General features: G+C 38.6%; 1 protein-coding gene across 1 annotated transcript in view; it reads left to right on the plus strand.

The window, feature by feature from the left end:
- The window catches only part of CPED1 (cadherin like and PC-esterase domain containing 1), a 2,422,552-nt gene that overhangs the window by 1,242,058 nt on the left and 1,161,132 nt on the right, over window positions 1-19,362 (plus strand). The window lies entirely within an intron of this gene.

Genomic DNA, 19,362 nt, shown 5'->3' on the forward strand with positions numbered 1-19,362 from the left:
CGATTCCTGGCTGGAGTGCCTTCTGTATGGAGACTGCATGTCCTCCCTGTGGTTGCACTGGTTTCCTCTGGATACTCTGGTTTCCTCCCAAAGACATGCTGCAGTTGGATTGTACACCCTAAATTGGCCCTAGGTATGAGTGTATGTCCTTTCTGTGGAAGACTGGGTACTGGGCTGGCAACTCAACACTGTAAAGCTCCACGGCCAAACAATCTTTGGACCATTGCTCTGCTGTGGGGATCCCTAATGGGAAAAGCTTGAAGAAGAAGATAAGCATGAAAGTGACCATTGTCCACTAAGGCATATAACTGGACTATTGGTTAACTTATAAATATAAGCAAATGAGCTTTGTCAATGTCCAGAAGATACCTGGTTATTATATCATTTTGGTATCTGGTTAGGGTCAGGTTAGCAGGCATGACCCACACCTGAGACTGATGAGGAGGTCAAGGATACTGGTACCTGTCATACTGCTGTTGGGGCATGTGCCCTAACCCCACCCCCACACCATCTGCAATGGTTCCCATAGAGAGATAGATATGAACTTCCAGATACACTCAAGCTCCTGGTCATGCTGTACACCACTTACAGGATACAGCACACATGGCTCCTAATACTGATGTTGCAATAAGTATGGGCAGACTTCTTTAACCCAGGATGGATGACCTGGGTTTGGCAGCCCATTCCTGATCTCCTTTGTTGGTCCTTCCAATGTCCATGCACTAGCTGACCATGGATTGTCTGTCGTGCAGTCAGGGCTTTAGCCCCTCTGTGCAACAAGGCCAGGGGTTGGTAATTAGGTTTAATCCATGTTTCAAGGGGCAAGGGGTATGAAAGAGGTAAGAATACATGTCATGTGATACAATGTTGCTGCTATGCCTGATGCAGCTTAGTCTCATGGTAGGAACTTGGTTTCATGAGGGAAGGGACTCTTCAAAGGAAGATGGACAGTAACCAGTAAGTAATAAAACAGAACACTCCCTGCAGATCAAAATTAATCCAGTATGACAGCATGAAGGGGTCAAATATGACTTGCATACTTTTATTCTGCCATGCACCGTTCATACCTCTCAAACTCTTAGTGCAAGAAATCTGGACAAAACCTAAAATAATGGGAATTAAAGTCCCAAGAATAGGGACAGATTTTAAATATTGCTCTTATAAACTTAGCAAGTTACTAGAATAATAGGATTTCTGTTGGCATGCATTTTCTAAAGGATATGAAGCCTGAAACTGAAATGTATGTTATTATTTTGTGACTTCAGACATTAGTGATGTGCCAAAAAAACACAGATTTTATGAGATACATACCACAGAGATACCTTACTAAAAGGATACAAGGCCTGAACAACATGTTTAACGTGGTCTGACTCAAAACCCTGTCACTATATTCGGTATCTTAAAGATTGCTAAGGAGTGACCTGTGTCTGGCATGCAAGGCATCCTCTGACCCATTACAGATAGATTTACTGCACATTAGCTAGTCAAACTGGACCTGTGGATGGGAAACAGATTTACTACCGGACTGCCCAATATACTGTTGATGGTCTGATGCAGCTTCTAAATGCTTTATCACTTGCATGAGTCCCTTCAAATTATCTATGGTGTAATCCCAGGTATTCTTATTAGGAATATAATCAGCGATCATGGGATTTGTAAGGACAAATTATAACCAAATGGGTAGGTTATTTTGAGCAGAAAAAGGGAAATTGGCTAGGCTTAAAATGAGCTATAAGGGCAGCTAGCCTAGTACTTACCAATGAACCTGTGAAACAAAAATATATGTGAAAATCTGGACATTTTGCAAAAATTATTACAGGTGAGATGTGTGGCACTGTCTAGCATGGATAATCTTACTGCTATTTAGAAGACCATACTGATATATTAAGCAAGCAAGAATGCTTGATGGGATGTATACTAGAGGGAAATAAGGAACTCTGTAACACCAAACCTGAATAGCATTATTGCACTTAGAACATGACCTAGCTGTTAAATTGTGATGCATTTTTTAATTATTAGTATATACATTTTTTTATATATTTTTTATGTAAAATAATTCTTCTGCCTAATGTTTCAAAGTTGCTGTAGGAAACATAATTGTTCTTGAAAGATGAATTTTGCATCCAAGGTACATACAAGTTACACAGATATTTAGTAATAGCTAGAGATACACACAACCACACACATACACACTCTTGCTTTCAGTCTCTTACATATATGTACTCACAAACAAATGCAGAGACAGAGAGACAATTTTTGATTCATATGTAGAATCTGAGAAGCACGCACAGACACTCGCATATAAATACAGAGGCACAGACACGCAGATGTACAAGTGCCTTGCAATTGCAAACACCTTCTTGGTTGTGTATACCTCAGATGTGTTACTGTGCTCAAATTGATTGAGGAAATAAATAATAGCAAATACACATAGAATGCAAAGAATTACAATGCCCCTATACACAACACACACACACACACACACACACACACACACACACACACACACACACACACACACACACACACACACACACACACACACACACACACACACACACACACACACACACACACACACACACACACACACACACACACACAAGCACACAAACACATACACACAAACACACGCACACAAACACACGCACACATGCACACGCACACATGCACACACACGCACGCACATGCGTGCGCACACGTGCACACACACACATGCAGACACACACATGCACACACACGCACACACCCGCACACACACACATGCACACATGCACATACACACATGCACACACGCACATACACACACATGCTTGTAACTAATATTAAAATTGGTCGTGTTAATTTTTTTTTCCTTCTTTGTAATCCATGGCTAGAGTTGAAGTTCATCATGAAATAAGAAATGATGGATTCTGTAAGGTAACAATTATATGCTTATTTATTTTATTTTAATTTTATTCATACTTGCTAAACGGAGGCATTTTAGCCATACTAAGTGAGCATACACAACATGGTAGGCATTCTTTCTATTCTTGCTTCACAGCACTTTAAAATGCTGCGGTGAAGCTGTATGTGTTGACACTCTGTCTCAACAGGGGGTCATTTAATCTTCTTCCCATTTTCTAGAGTAATATAAATCATTATGAAAATATGTCGGGCAAGGGACTGCAGTCCTCAACACCCTCCAGTGGAAAAATCCATGGTCACAGCAACAAAACAAAGATGAACAATGTATTTCTTTCTTCCAACCTGGTGAAGACCCAGGTGTAGTATTGGGATATAGGGGCAGAGCCTTGTAGCACTTTGGATTAATGATTACACATGTATATATAGCATTGTTTAGATAGGCAGTGGGATAATGTGGACTGAAGTTGAGTGTTGGCGAGTCCAAGAAAGATAAGGCCAAGTAAGCTGAAGCAAATGGTTTGTTCGGTGTTTATCCAGCTATAGGTTCGGGTACCAAGGGATCATGGGAAAGAACTGGACAATGGGACTTATTCATGCCAGCATCTGTGAGGTATGAAGAAGGGAGAAGAGAATAACTGAAGAAGTCTGCATTTTGATATAGGTAAAATGAAAGAAAAGATTGTTATAATGTAACCCTGATGCCGTCTTCTGAGTAGGTCAGGATGTGCAGAAAAGCCATATACCATTTAAAAGAAGTGACATAGTCAGGGGCACAGTAAATAACGTTACTGACCATAAGCTGTGTTTCCACAGGTATAAGTAGGACAAGATGACCGGTTGGTCTATCTATCTAAACTATAAAATGACTTTTGCCACTGTTATACATTAGTAATCCTTTTAACAGTTACATGGACGGAGTGTAGTACGGCTGGAATAACGTGTACTCATATAATGTTCCTATAGAGAGCACTTACAGGAGTATACAGAACTTGTACTGCTGAGAAGTCAGTAATTATCTTCCTTTATAGTAACCAAACACCTGCTGAAGTAGAGATAAAATATAATGTGAACTAATGGAGGTCAGTTTAGATAGCTGACTAGGAAAATCTAGCATTATACGCAGAGCAGAAGTCAATGACAGTTGTGTGGCCTTTCTCACAGTAGGATTCAGTTAAAATTCAAATCCTGGGGTTGGTTTTCTAGTGTTCTTTTTATGTTTAATCCCACTTGGATATTCATGTTTCACTGCAAGCTAATACTGTGATGAAGTACACAAAGAGAGGAGTCAAAATGCAATTTCCCTTCTGCTTACAGTTCTCATGCATTTCAGTAATCCTGTATTAATTTCAATGCTATTCAGCACAAGAACAGCTTAACAAGCTAGAAAACATGCTTTTCAATTATTTTCTCTTTTACTTGTGATTTTTTTTGCTGCATTCGTGTTTAAAATACAACAGCTATATTTTGTGTATTTTAACCTTATTGCCACACTTGATTAAATACATTTAGTAATAATATTGCAAAACTTCCTCGAGTAAAACAGAGTGCAGCAGCTGAATTTAAGTTTGGTACTTTAAGATATGAGAGTATTGGATACTGATGTACACTATGATAACTGTCTACTAAAGAATTTTCCTGAAACAAGAGAAAACAGGATAACGTAAGCGCCTCTAAGTATAGCAAAAAATCTAAAAAAATGGAAATGTAATTGCACTCCACCTACCTAACCTGCCCAATATATAAATACTTTATTACACACAAAGTTTGTTCTTCCTTACACGCTATTGGTTAACCATATGTACTACCTTCATGCAAATGTTACCTCCATACCACTTTCAGAGGATTTAAATCTCTGTATTAATTTAACTTATGCTATTATTCATGCATAAAGAACTCATCCATGCTAATGTTACTTCTATATTATTTTCAGATGATTTAAACCTCTCTATTAATTTAACCTTGTACTACTGTTCTCAACCACTAAACATGTACATATGCTTTACATCCTTCTCTAAGCTACTGTTTAACTTTTGTTTAGTTTTTGCTATTTTGTATGTAAACTTTGCTGAGCTTGTTTTTGTTTCCACTATGTATTGTACATCATGATATTATGGAACTTGTACTATGTATTATTGGAGCTTTTCTCCCCGGGCCTCCACTGAAAATGGACTCTTTGAGCCCAGTGGACTTCCCCGGACATCAAACTGGAAATAAAATAAATAAATAAATAGCAGAATAGATTGGCCTGTTTTTGTTTAACTGCTGATAGAATTCATTTTTCAGTTCAGAAAAAAGTAGTCATATTAAAAAATAGTACACAACAGTGCTTTTTTCCCACATCTGAGGCATCCTATACTACAAATGCCACCAGAACGTAAACATAATTTATAAAAGGATGTCAAATATTTGGTCGTGAAAATCAGTCACAGGTTAACAAATATAAAGGCAACAACTGCAAACAAGTACCACCTCACACTTTAAATAACATTCAGCTTTGTCTTGTAGGAATGGGGCATTCCTCAGTTATGTTGTCATTCAGTCAAACTATTCATTAATGACATCTATTTTATAACATAAATTAAACTATAATTTATTTATTTGTGTATTTGTATGTTTATTTATGTATGAGTGGCAACTTTTTTGCCAAAACCTTTTGGCTTTAATCTGGGAAGATCACGTTTGCTGAAGTCCAGAGGAACAAAACCTTCAAATATACATAAAAATGTGCATTTTAGATCTAAAGTGACACTACTTTATTAAGTGTGTGTATGTATATATATATATATATATATATATACAGATGAACTGAAAAATATGGCTTTAGCTAAGCTAATATGTTTTTTTATTTACTTACTAATAAAAAAAACAGCTGACACTGTATGGACAGATGTAATACAATTCTGGATGATCTAATACAGTTTGTATCTATGTGTACAAACTAAAGAAAACAATTTGGATGAGACATTAAACCAAGGCCCCATCTGCTTGAGTTGGTGGTAGCTCAGGTAGATGTAAAAGTCCAACAGGAAACTGGAAAGAGTAGGAGAAGTACCAGAATGTTCTGTCCAAATGTCCCCTAGTAGTATAACTACCACATTGGGTCACCCCTGTACACATTGGGTCACCCCTGTAAAGGCAGTACTACCCTCATCATCATCATTTCCTTTTGTGTTTTCCCGGTTAGGGGTTGCCACAGTGCAACAACGGTCTGCGGAACAATTGGTAGTGGAGTGTTTATGGTGTCAAGTTGCCAGCCCAGCACTCAACCTTCCACAGATGGCACACACACATACGCACGCGCGCGTGCACACACACGCACACACACACACACACACACACACACACACACACACACACACACACACACACACACACACACACACACACACCTAAGGCCAATTTAGAGTGCCCAATCCACCTACAGCACGTCTTTGGGATGTAAGAGGAAACCGGAGCACCTGGAGGAAACTCACGCGACTTTGGGAGGACATGTAGACTCCGCACAGAAGGCACCCCAGCCAAGAATCAAACCGGAGAACCTCTTATTGTGAGCCAGCAATGCTAACCACTGCACCACTGCGGCCACCCAAAAAAAGACAGTACTAACCTAGTGAGCCTAATCCAGTCGAGAGGATAAATACATTAAATTGTAATAAATAAATAAATAAAATTACATTTAAGTAGCTATGTGCATTTAGAAATGCCATCGTTAGACCACAGATCCGGTTCCATTATCTAGTGAAATGCTTCCGTAATGCATGGTTAAATACATACCACATTGAGATATATCTTAAATTAAAGGAACGTTTGTTCCAGTGTTGGTCTACATCATTCAGATAACATTCATCTCCACACCTGTTCATAAGTTTGGGGAAACATATGAGACAATGAGTAGATGACTGGAGCATACCCATTGTTCACAGGCGTATGCCAGGTTATGGTTTTATTTATTTAATTTATTTATTTATTTATGTATTTGACATTTGTTAACCGGGTTGGTCCACCTGAGCAAAAAAGTCCATTTTCAGTGGAGATCTGAGGAGAAAAGTAGATTATACAAAGAAATTAAATAAAATAAGTACACAATCAAAACATAATAACACAAATAAGAGTTATACAGAGTATAATAAACAAATGAATTTTTCACAAAGCAAGAATCAAGAGGTAATAACAATGGCAATATAAATAGAGTACAGAAAGAGTAAGCAGAGATACAATATATAAAATGTTACATGACTGAGAAGCTATAGCAACACATATAGTTACACAGAGTTTTTTTATATACAAAGAGTAAAGAATAAAAAAGATAAAGTTCTTAAGCCAAAGCTGTCATTATAGCTTAACCATCTTTTAGTCTTTAAGCCAGACCCTCATGTGAGGGTTAACTTGCAGACCCTCGTGTGAGGGTTAATTTGCAGACCCTCGTGTGAGGGTTAATTTGCAGACCCTCGTGTGAGGGTTAGCTTACAGACCCTCGTGTGAGGGTTAATTTGCAGACCCTCGTGTGAGGGTTAACTTGCAGACCCTCGTGTGAGGGTTAATTTGCAGACCCTCGTGTGAGGGTTAACTTGCAGACCCTCGTGTGAGGGTTAACTTGCAGACCCTCGTGTGAGGGTTAACTTGCAGACCCTCGTGTGAGGGTTAACTTGCAGACCCTCGTGTGAGGGTTAATTTGCAGACCCTCATGTGAGGGTTATTTTGCAGACCCTTGTGTGAGGGTTAACTTGCAGACCCTCGTGTGAGGGTTAATTTGCAGACCCTCGTGTGAGGGTTAACTTGCAGACCCTCGTGTGAGGGTTAACTTGCAGACCCTCGTGTGAGGGTTAATTTGCAGACCCTCGTGTGAGGGTTAATTTGCAGACCCTCGTGTGAGGGTTAACTTACAGACCCTCATGTGAGGGTTAATTTGCAGACCCTCGTGTGAGGGTTAACTTGCAGACCCTCGTGTGAGGGTTAACTTACAGACTCTCATGTGAGGGTTAATTTGCAGACCCTCATGTGAGGGTTAACTTGCAGACCCTCGTGTGAGGGTTAATTTGCAGACCCTCGTGTGAGGGTTATTTTGCAGACCCTCGTGTGAGGGTTAACTTACAGACTCTCATGTGAGGGTTAATTTGCAGACCCTCGTGTGAGGGTTAACTTGCAGACCCTCGTGTGAGGGTTAATTTGCAGACCCTTGTGTGAGGGTTAACTTGCAGACCCTCGTGTGAGGGTTAATTTGCAGACCCTTGTGTGAGGGTTAACTTGCAGACCCTCGTGTGAGGGTTAACTTGAGGTGGTTGGGAGAGAAGGAGGTAGAGAGATGAGGGTTAAGGGTTGTGGCCAATGATGGCTGCTGCTTAGCTGTGTTGCAGAAAGGTAGTCGCATTCAGGAAAGAAGATTGTTATGAAATGCAGTGGTGTATTTTTCCATGCAGATCTGAAAAGCCCATTGTATTCTAGTGCAAGTTTATGCATTAGTTGTGACTGAAGGTTAGTAAGCAAGTGTGATCAGGAAAATAGTGAGGTCATCAGATTGTTGCACCTGTTTGTCATTTTCTGAGGAGAAGTAATGCTTTGATGTTGGAAAGTATCCTACTTTTTTGTGGAATTTGGTCAAGATGAAATTGGTGAGATATTACTGGTGTGAAGCAGAATAGAGTAATGGAGAACATACATCATGTTGTAACATTTGCTAGAAACAGCATAGGTTCCTAGGTTCATAGGAGGTTACTTGGCTAAAGGCCCTAGAGCCTTTACAAGCCTAGGCATATTTATGGCGAGTTGCCCCTTTTGTCTGTGGTTAGGTGAGTGAAGTTCACAGAGGTAAGGGTATATGGTAGATGATACTGACTTCCCTGTCTAGGAGGGACATGGACACCACCCCAGGAGTGAATTTGTGGTCACCCATCCATTGATCTAGGTTGCGTTTGAAGAGGGTCAGGGAGGAATTCTGTTTCACGTGAATTGGAAGCTTGTTCCAGAGAAGTGGCAGTCTCTGGGAGATGTATCTCTCTCTCTCTCTCTCTCTCTCCAGCATGACCTGTTCATATCAGAGGCTAGGTTAAGATCCATGGAGTGAGTGACCCTCCTGCAATTTGATTTATGAATGTGTAGCATTTCTATCGGGGCCGGGTCAGAGACTGCCCTGTAAGCCAGGCACAGATCACCCCTTAGCAACCTGTAGGAGACAGAATACACTGACAGGACTTTCAGTATTTGCTCATAAAACTTGTTTTGTGTACGCTGTAATTTCTTGGTGAGAAACCTCTGTGGTCTCTCCAATTGTTGTAGGCGTCTGGGTAGGTACATGCAAAAGGGAGCATTGTATTCAGTTATTGGTCTGATGAGGGCCGAGTATAATGAAATTATAACATCATTATATCTAGATGCTTTGCCTTTATGTTGATTATATCTAGATGCTATGCCTGTGTTACAAAGACATGCATCTTTAGCGTTTCTCCCCAAGCCTCCACTGAAAATTGGCTCATTCCAAGTCTGAACCACAAAAATCAGCAAACAAAGATGAAAAAGCGACTTGTAAACCAAAGGATGTCACCAAATACAGCAGGTTCCCAAAAGGATATTTTATTGAGCACTTTCATCTAGCTTGTAACAAAAGACTTCATCAGAATAAAATAAAATGTTAAAATCGAACAATATAAAACACCAAAAAATAATCATATAGTGTAACTGCACCAATAGTACTATAAAATTCATTAAACAATTAGTCAAATGCAAGCAGCAACTTTAAATAGGTACTTAATTTAAGGTGTGGAATACTAAATGCAATAAGAACATAGCCTAAGAAGGCTACTTATACTGAAGGTGTCATTTAATCCAGGAACTACATGTGCATTTAACCTAATTTGCCAAAGAAGCTCTTGATATTCAACCATGCCAGCCCAAGGCCCTCCCCTAGGATCTTTCCAAACCCCTTCAATAGCAAACAAAAAATGAAACTGATGACTGGGTTAACGTTCAATATGTCTATACAAGGCATTATTTATATTCATATTACGTATGTCCCTAACATGTTCGTAAATTCTTTCTCTTAACTTGCGGACAGTTTTCCCAACGTAGACACTTCTGCATTAAGAACAGATAGCCACATAAACAATCCCACTAGAGTTGCAATTGAACAAACCATTAGGTTTGATGTTCAAATAATGAATCCTCACCCTATCAGACTCTATTATATGTGTACATTGTGTGCAAAAAACACATTTTTTAGTGCCTACCCTACCATTTACCACCCAAACCTCTTCTTTTCATTCTAACAAGTTTTTAATAGTTAAACCTCTCCTGTAGACAACCAAGGGTTTTACACCAAATTTTTTCTAACAACCCCTCATGTCCTAGTGCTAGTTGCCAATTCTTGATAAGAATATGAAAAACATTGTTATGGTCAACTGTGTATATAGTCACAAAGGGGCAGACATATTCTGTCTTAGGTTTGTTCTGATTGAAACCCAATACTTTCAGCTACAATGTTGTCTCTAGGTTTCAGCAAGGATAAAAAACACTCCGTTGTTTTGTTTATGTATAACTTCATTTTAACCCCTTCAATAAGCATCCTTGGATATCCTCTAGAGCAGAGCATTTTGTTCAAAATATCACACTGCTTAACAAAATCATTTTCACAAGTAGTCATATGTGCAATCCTCACAAATTGTCCTTTGACTACACTTTTTTTAACATGATCTGGGTGGCAGCTGTTGTAGTGGAGTAAACTATTACTGTATGTGGGTTTCCTACAGACATCACTTATGTACTGTTGATGCTCCAAGTCCTTATGAATCTCCACATCCAAATAATCTTCATGAAATCATAGGCATATGTAAATTTAAAAAAAACTGGTTGTGTTGTTGATGTAGGTAATAAACTCATGGAGGTTAGTTTCATTTCCCTCCCACAAAAAAAAAACAAATCATCCAAATATTGTAAATATAAACACCAGTTGCCCTTAAAACTGGATGATAAAAACTTCCTTTCCCACATCACAATAATGATGTTAGAAAATATGGGGGCACAAACTGCCCCCTTAGCCACCCCAATATTTTGCAAAAAATATTGCCCTTCAAAGTATACAAAATTATTATTAAGAATTGTATCTATAAAGTTCACCATAATGTATACTTGATCATTAGAAAACAGCTTAGTGTTGAATAAAAATTCTTCAAACCACTCTAAACCTAGGGTGTAGGGTAGAACATTAAATACATTTACCACATTAACCGTCAAAAAGAAAATGCTGTCCTTGAAAACAAAGTCATTTAGTGTCTTAGGAAAATGCCAAGAATCAATACAAATGTGAGCTTCTTCTTTCAAAACTAATTTTAAATGTTGATCCAAGTATGTACAGAAAGAGTATACCTTTGACCCCCTAGCACTAACTATGGGTTTCATAGGGGGGTCCCGCACGTTTTTATGAATTTTAGGGATGCTGAAAATACTAGGTACACAAGGGTACCTAGTACTTAGAAATTCAGCATACTCAGATTCAAGCTGTCCGTGGTCAACCATATCTTTTATCAATAAATCAATTTTGTGGTATGCAATGTTGACCAGGTTAAGGCTCACGTCTTAATACATTTCCCCATTGAGTAAAAACACATTCATATGATTAAAAACAAAAAATAATGCTCACTACACTCTGTTAGCCTGATAATAAACAAGACTTATAAAATACAACAAAAAAACAGGCTTAAATAGTGGGAAGTATACTTGCTGTGTTCAATTCAAGTCAGTCACAAAAGGTAACCAAATGTTCCACAAAAAGAAGCGAAGCTGTAACCTACAAACCGCTTTACTTTGCGAATTCTTAATCCAATAAAAGAGTCAAATTCACCATAGAGTGTTCATTCGAACCTACTCATCCACTGGGCAATAGCTTGTAGAAAAAACACGCAGCCAGCATGTAAAAATAAATCCAAGCGTCCAGTAGAAACCACGTTTATTAAAATAATTAGAACACAGGGCTAGCGCTTTCAACGAATCTTCATCAGGCCACTAACAAACAAACATACTAGCATCCCTTTTATAGCAAAATGCTAGAGTCAACTACTGATGTCACATCCTGTTTGGACATACTGAAGTCAACTCTGATGTCACATCCTGTTATACATAAAATATTTAAACTGACATCACTTTTGTAGTAAGACGCTACAAACAACTCTGATGCCACATCCTACTAAATGTAAAATCTTATAAAATGTTTTAAATCATTTAAAATATTTAAAATATATATGCAGACATTTTGTAAACAGTGTACAATAAAAATGTTCTAAAATAACATTTCACCCTACTTTAACTGCTGCTGCATGTGACATTCAAAATGTTTTAAAATAATTTAAATATCTATGTAACCATCTCATAGACAGTATGCAGCAAATAAGGTGTTTTACAATTGCATACTATCTTCCTATAAATACTGCACTTATATGCATACTAGTAACAAAAATGGCACGCATGTTTAGTATTTAATAATAAGCGATAATCCCATTTGAAATACTTGTATGTATAAATACATGTTTAAAATAGGGATCAAATTAATAAAGATATTAATATCTACACATGAGCTATTTAGCATAATTATAACTGTACAAAAATAATCATTCAAAATGCTCCTTGGACATTAACACTACCCGTCCCCACCCTTATCAGGTTTCATAACTATTACAGTTTTATCTCTACAGAATTCAAGTAGTAACTCCCTTTCTTCTGTAGTAAGGTTATCAATAATATCTGTCTTAGTGGCACTACACAGGTTTCTAAAGTCAAATTTTCACATTTTATCCAACAATGTTAAGCAACTAGCCACAGGCGGTTAAATAAACTTTTTTCCTAAGTAGGTTACTGGACCTATTCTGTGCCCTGTCATCAAAAAACAGTTTGAAATTAAGATTGCTAATAAATAATTTTAAATCAATAACCAACTCTGTAACCTTAGAATGACTATTGGGTATAAAATTGAACCCTTTACTGAACAGTTTGGGTACATTCACGTTAACCATACGAGATGAAAAATTATATACCCAAAAGTCACCTTTGAAGTTATATACAACATTAGGGTAAGCAATGTCCATGTTGTAAGCCTCAAAACAAGCTTCACTCACAGTCGTTATCTCCTGTTCCTCCTCAATGGTCGTTTGTACACAACAGTTAGGGTGAAAATTTTCTGTAATATGTGCTTCAAAAGAAGCTTCGCTCATTTTAAGTTTCTCAAGTTCCATCCCCTCTTCATATGTTACTGGTACGTAGCAATTCCCTTTAAAGTTATAAACAGCATTCAAATGAACAATGTCCATGTCCAAAGTATCAAAAGAAACTTCACTCACAGTTAATATCTCCTGTTCCATCCCCTCTTTGTTTGCTGATTGGGATGGTAGTTTGAATTGCTATAATTCGTCCCATGGACGAAAGTTCTGTTGCTGTCTGTAATTCACCGTGTGGCCCTGGTTCTGAATTCTTTCAGATCTCTTCGGCTGGTCCTGCCCTAAAGGGGCACAGTTACTAGAATTATTTGAAGATTCGTTGTCCAATGTTTTGATTCTGTTGTTAGCTTCTACATCATCTGGGCGTGTCCCAGCTGAAGATGGAGGTTTGGGATAGGCAACGCCTTCACAATAGGCTTTCAAGTCCCTCTGACATTTCTTTTATTTTCTTTTTTTAATTTCTTTAATGGTATTGTCAATATTTAAAAATATATCATTAAACTGGTAAGCAGACCACTCAAAAAGGAGGTCGTCATGGATTTTTTTTGTCCATCTCATAAAGATCTCACTGTAGACTGTCAATGGTGGTAGTGTTATGTTTAACAAGAACTTCCATAAGCTCACAGCCCTGTTTATTAAACAATTCCAAGTCCAAACTTATTCCAAGTTGGACTTTCCCAGTTAACAAATGTAAAATAAGTAAAATAAATAAAAATAAATTTACTTATAAGAGGTACCATATAGAAGGATTTCACTGCGGCTACATGGTGGTAAAAGTTCAGATTGCTAACAACCTGAATTCCCAGATCATGTACCACTGGGTGTTCACTTAGGGGTGGTGCCTATAATGTAATTAGCAGGAATGTCAACTTTCCCAAAGGAAATAATAATACATTTTTTGTATTGACCTTTAATATGTGGCTTTGGCACCTGTCATTTGTCTGTTTTAACCCCGTTTGCAGTACATTAACATCACTGGGCGATTCAGTGATTGCTACAAATCTGCAATCGTCAATAAACTTGGTCAGCCACAGGACATCCAAGTTTGCCTGGACTTCTGAAAAATAAATTCCAAACAGTAAGGGGCACAGCACAGAAACATGTGGTGTACCACTAGTGACTGGTCTTTGGGTAGAGGTGAAGTCACCCACTTTGACAATATGTGCCCTGTCAGTAAGCCAGTTGGCTACACATCTGGTAATGTAGGGGTTAAATTCCCAACTGGGAGAGTTTTTCTATAATACCTGAGTGGGGAATTGCATCAAATGCCTTGGCCAGGTCAAGATAGGTGGTATGCACTGTCTTTCCCTCATCCAGGGCTTTGGTTACTTTCTTGAAGAAGTCAACCATGTATAATAGGCATGATAATCCTTTAACAAATAGAAACTGGGCTGGGTCCAGGGTTAGGAGATTACCTATGTTTTTGTTAATAAGGTACACAGTGATTCTTTCCATGGCCTTGCAGATGAGGCTAGCCAAGCTTATGGACCTATAATTCCTAGGGTTGGTTGATGGTCCTTCTTTGTGCAGAGGGATTACTGTTATTGTCCTCCATTCTGGTGGAATATAGCCAGTTCTCAGGTTGTTGTTAAACATGGATCCAAGTAATCTGCTAGGTCATGTCTTAGGTTGTTTAAAAGGCAACCTGGGATGTTGTCTGGTCCCATTGATGCCATGTTTTTGGCCTTGGAGAGTGGTGAGATGGCCTACTCTCTTGATATAATAGGCTGAGGAATGGTGGCAAGTAAACTTTGTGGGATTACTGGAGGTGACAGGGGGGTGAAGTTTGCTCCAAATCTGTCAGCTAGCAGGTTGGCTATGGGTGGTGCCATACACAACCAGTTCAGCGCATAGCTGGGTATTCCCTTTTAGATTTCAGACATAATTAAATAATGCCTTGTGATAATCCTTAACTAGGGAGGCTATTTTTGCTTTGTAATTAGCTTTGGAGGACTTGACAAGATCTCTAATTTATTTGTTTAAGCTAGAGAGGGGTTTCTTCCTCTGCTGAGAGGGGTTTCTTCCTCTGCTGAGAGGGGTTTCTTCCTCTGCTGAGAGGGATTTCTTCCTCTGCTAAGCCATTTCCCTGTTGTTTTTGGACATTAGTTTCTTTCTCTTGTTGAAGAGACTGTTTATTCTAGGGGTCTGCCAAGGTGACTTGTTTTTTTTCTTTTTGGCAAGACTTGGTTTTAATCCGGCCAGGTACAGCCAATTTTGTCTAACTGCTTTAGTGGTTATAATGGCATTGGTGTACACCTCTGCATATGAGTCCATGTTATCTGGGTTGAAGGGGGCTTTGAAACTTCTTACACCATCATTTAGTAGGAGCTAATTTGTCTTAGAAAAATTCTTAAGCATTTTTTAGCTTAATGGGGTATCTGGTCTTATAATTACATTGAGTAAGACTGATTTATGGTCTGATCTTACCAGGGTGGACATCACATGTGGGGTGGATGCAATGCTCTCCCATGTTAGTGAGTATTTTGTTCAGGACATTTGAGCCTCTTATTGGTGTGCTAGCTAGCTGTTCCAGAGGATTTGCATTGCCAAAGTCCAGGAACCTCTGAGCCAGCTTGTTTGTGGTCAAATATGTTTTCCAGTTGGTTGTAGGATAATTAAAATCACACATGATTAAGGTGTTGGTCTATATGATAAGTGACTCAAGTAAGTCCAGGTATGTGGTATGCTTTTCCTGTTTCATAGTGGAGGAGCTATAGCTACCTATGATGTGGTAGGGAACTTTGCCTATAGTTACTTGGACATGGAGTAGCTCAAGAGAGTCATATTGTTTGACCAGTCTCAATGTGTACTTATTCTTAGTGAAGTTGAATACACTTCCTACTTTGGTTCTTTCACACTCAGTTTGTGGTCTGAATGTATGGAAGACATTGTAGCCCTGCACAGCTGGGGTGCTTTCCATGCCTTTGAACCATGTCTGAATGACTGCACAGACATCAGCATCTTCCAAAGTGAGCAGTGCTTCCAGGGAGTGCAGTTTCTTGTTTAGACTCCTAGCATTAAGCAGCAGTACCTCAAGTTTATCTAGAGAGAATTTTGTTATGCGGGGAGATTGGTTATTTTGACACTGCCTCAAAAAGGCAAAATAGGGTTGCCTAATGACTTTGCCAGTATCTAAAAGCCTAGAGAAGACAGGTGCAGACCATCTCTGGCAAAGCAGTGTGGCCTGTTGACCATGTTTTCCCCAGCTGACAGATACTGGATCACCTTGGACTGACACCAGAAGTTAAGCCAATTGTTAAATATTTTTTTGTTTGTATTGTGGCATTATCCATGGAGAAGAAAGAGGCTAGACTTATACCTGCCTGTGACACATAGTCTAAGACCTCAGTCATGTCTCTCTTCATATAGTCCAGTGAGCTACATCTCAAGTCATTCACCACAACGTCATATCGGTACTTGTGGATGAGTGAGTTGGGTGCTTGAGTGACTTGACGGATCCTGGCACATGACAAGCAGTTAACAGTAACTCACTCCTTACTCAGCCTGATGAGAGGAACATCTGTTTGCCTCACAATGAATCACCTATGACCAATACGTTAGGTTTTCTGGTGTTGCGCACTTATGGGCTTATTTGTTGAGAGATTGGTGTGTGTGTGTGTGTTATTATGTGCTGTGGTTAGGGTTTTTTTGTACTGATATGAATACAGGTGATTTCCATTTGGGAGACCTCTGATCTTTTGGTAAGTTACTAGTGAGTACATCCACATATGTGGGTTTATGTGTTGTGTCCTTATTTAGTAAGCTTGTGTGTGTGCTGGCGACCTGTTTGGCATTGCATTTGTCCTTATGTGATAGTCTTGCCTCCAATTTCATAGTGTAACTTCATCTCTCACATAAAGTATTTGTTTGTTTGAAGATTAAGTGCCTGTCAGTATACATGAGATAATTGCTACATTGCCTCAGGTAGCCCATGTCTATCAAGCTGGCCAAAGAGATGATGGAAAACTGACGTCCATGATAGCAGGATCTTACTCTATATTTAATTAGGGAAGGGAATTGGTTAATTTGACAGGACTGTGCTGGTAGTGCCGAGACTACAAGAGGGACCTATAGTTTGTGTAGGTTAAGGTTGATCAATAAGGCAATGCTGCTCAGTGCACAACTGAGTTGCTTCTAGAGCAGCAGAAAAGCTTGGAAGGATTTCAGTGACAGCTGTTTAGGGAAAAACTAAGCTTCTAGGCTTTTGTGTCTAAGTAAGGGCACTGCTAACCACTACTGCATGAAGAGCAGCACTGCACAAATGCAAGGCTTAAATATGAGCAAAGAAAAACAAGCTTTAAGCTAAATGCCAATCAGGAAAGCACACAATAAGCCTTCCAGTTGCAGTGCTCCGCTCAGATTAGATCAGCACACTTCTGCTACAAGGGTGCAGAAAAAACACCTTCTTAATATAAAACAACTGGTTTGGAGCCTAAGTGTAACAAGACCACACAAACTATGTAGGATAGCCCTACAAAAAACAGATACAATGTTATTCAGTGCAATTAACTACTTAAAGCGGCAACAGACATTACAGTTTTTTTGAAACTGCTGAAGTACAGTCACAGTATATAAGAGAAGTGAAAAAAGATACTTAGAGCTATTTTGTGTGCTTCCCAGCTCAGATAGACCAGGTAATCACCTACTGCCACTAGATGAATAATCCCAGTCCTCCTAATGTAAAAGCACAGTAGAGGAGTGTCCAGATGAAATACTCCCACAGACAAACTTAAAATATACAAAATGCTACCTCAAACAAACTTAAATATACTGCTACAACAGTGTACTTTAAACAGCTTATAAAAGTGTGATTATTCATTAAAATTCTTCACTTTGTAGAAATGAACCGATAACCACTCAATTGTGTAAAATTTATAAAGGCAGTAAAAACAAGATAAGCTGATTAATAAGCCCTCCAGCCAATAAAATGACATGCAGAAATCTCATGTGTTCCCCCAACCTGAACAGAACAGGCTATCTCTCAGTGCACTAAATGGAAATTTACTGACCCCCTGATGTAAAAAGAAATGTTTGCTAGAGTGTATGTCTTTCACACAGAACAAAAACACCAGGCCAAGCAAATTTCTCAAAAAAAAGTGGAGCAGGTAAAACAGAAAGCAGCTTTATCACTCACAGAAAAAAAATATAGGTTTACTTTCCTCACCCAGCAGGAAATCACCAGCAGTGCTTTAGTGTATGCAGGCCTGACATCTTTTCAGAAAAAGACAAAGGCCCAGAAATTCACTGTGTATTTAGGTATCACTCAAACAATTTAACCAATGAAAAATGTGAAATATGCAGTCAAACTAATTTAAGTGTCTATCTCTCACACAGAACAAAAACACCAGGCCAAACAGATAAAACAGAAACCAAAATGGAGCAGGTAAAACAGAAAACAGATTTATCACTCACAGACAAGAAAAGATAGGTTTACTTTCCTCACCCAGCTAGGAATCACCAGCAGTGCTTTAGTTTATGCAGGCTTAAAATATTTTCAGGCATAGCCTTTGTCTTTTCCTTCTTAAGCTGCTGTAGTACAGCTGAAAGCCATGACTGTAAACAGATGAAAGTATATGATAGCTTAGTATTAACTACAGAATAGTTGCTAACATCAACTACATATTGTACTAGGTTATCAGTTTCACAGTGACTTTTCACGACATTGATAAATGCTGTAAATAAAAGAGGCCCTAACAAAGTATTGTAGGACCACTCATGTCAGTGCCAACATAAGGTGGATTACATTATGCTACTTTATTGTCTGTTAGACATTTTTAAGTAATTCTTAAAATCCATGAATGCATTACCTGGCAGACTAAAGTTAGATGCAATATTTAAGAGTTTGATATGAGTACATTTTTCAAAACTTTTGATAGTTCTAATAGATCTGCCTCAGAAAATGTATTAAAGTTTAGTTGTGCAAATATGAATTAAATGACATCCATCACTGCTGTGCCTGTTCCATGTTCATACCTTGATGTTTCTTGAAAATGAGTTTGCTTCTGTTTAGGTATGGTCTGAGTTGTGAGTGCACATGCTATTTCAATATTTAGATAAAGAAGACAATAAAGTAAGACAAATGTAGTTGTTTAGAGCTACTGATACATTTAAGCAGAGCTCATTTACAGAATGATAGAGCAAGATATTCCTTAAGAGAATAACAGATCAGTATTGTCACTGGCTATGCAGTAACAGACATTGATACTTCTAGAAAGTCTGTAGGAAATCACTGTGTTGAAACTGATCCAGTTTTTAGTTT

Source organism: Protopterus annectens, chromosome 11.part0 (assembly GCF_019279795.1).
Source record: "Protopterus annectens isolate FY-2018-M chromosome 11.part0, PAN1.0, whole genome shotgun sequence".
NCBI classification, from domain to species: Eukaryota; Metazoa; Chordata; order Ceratodontiformes; family Protopteridae; genus Protopterus; species Protopterus annectens.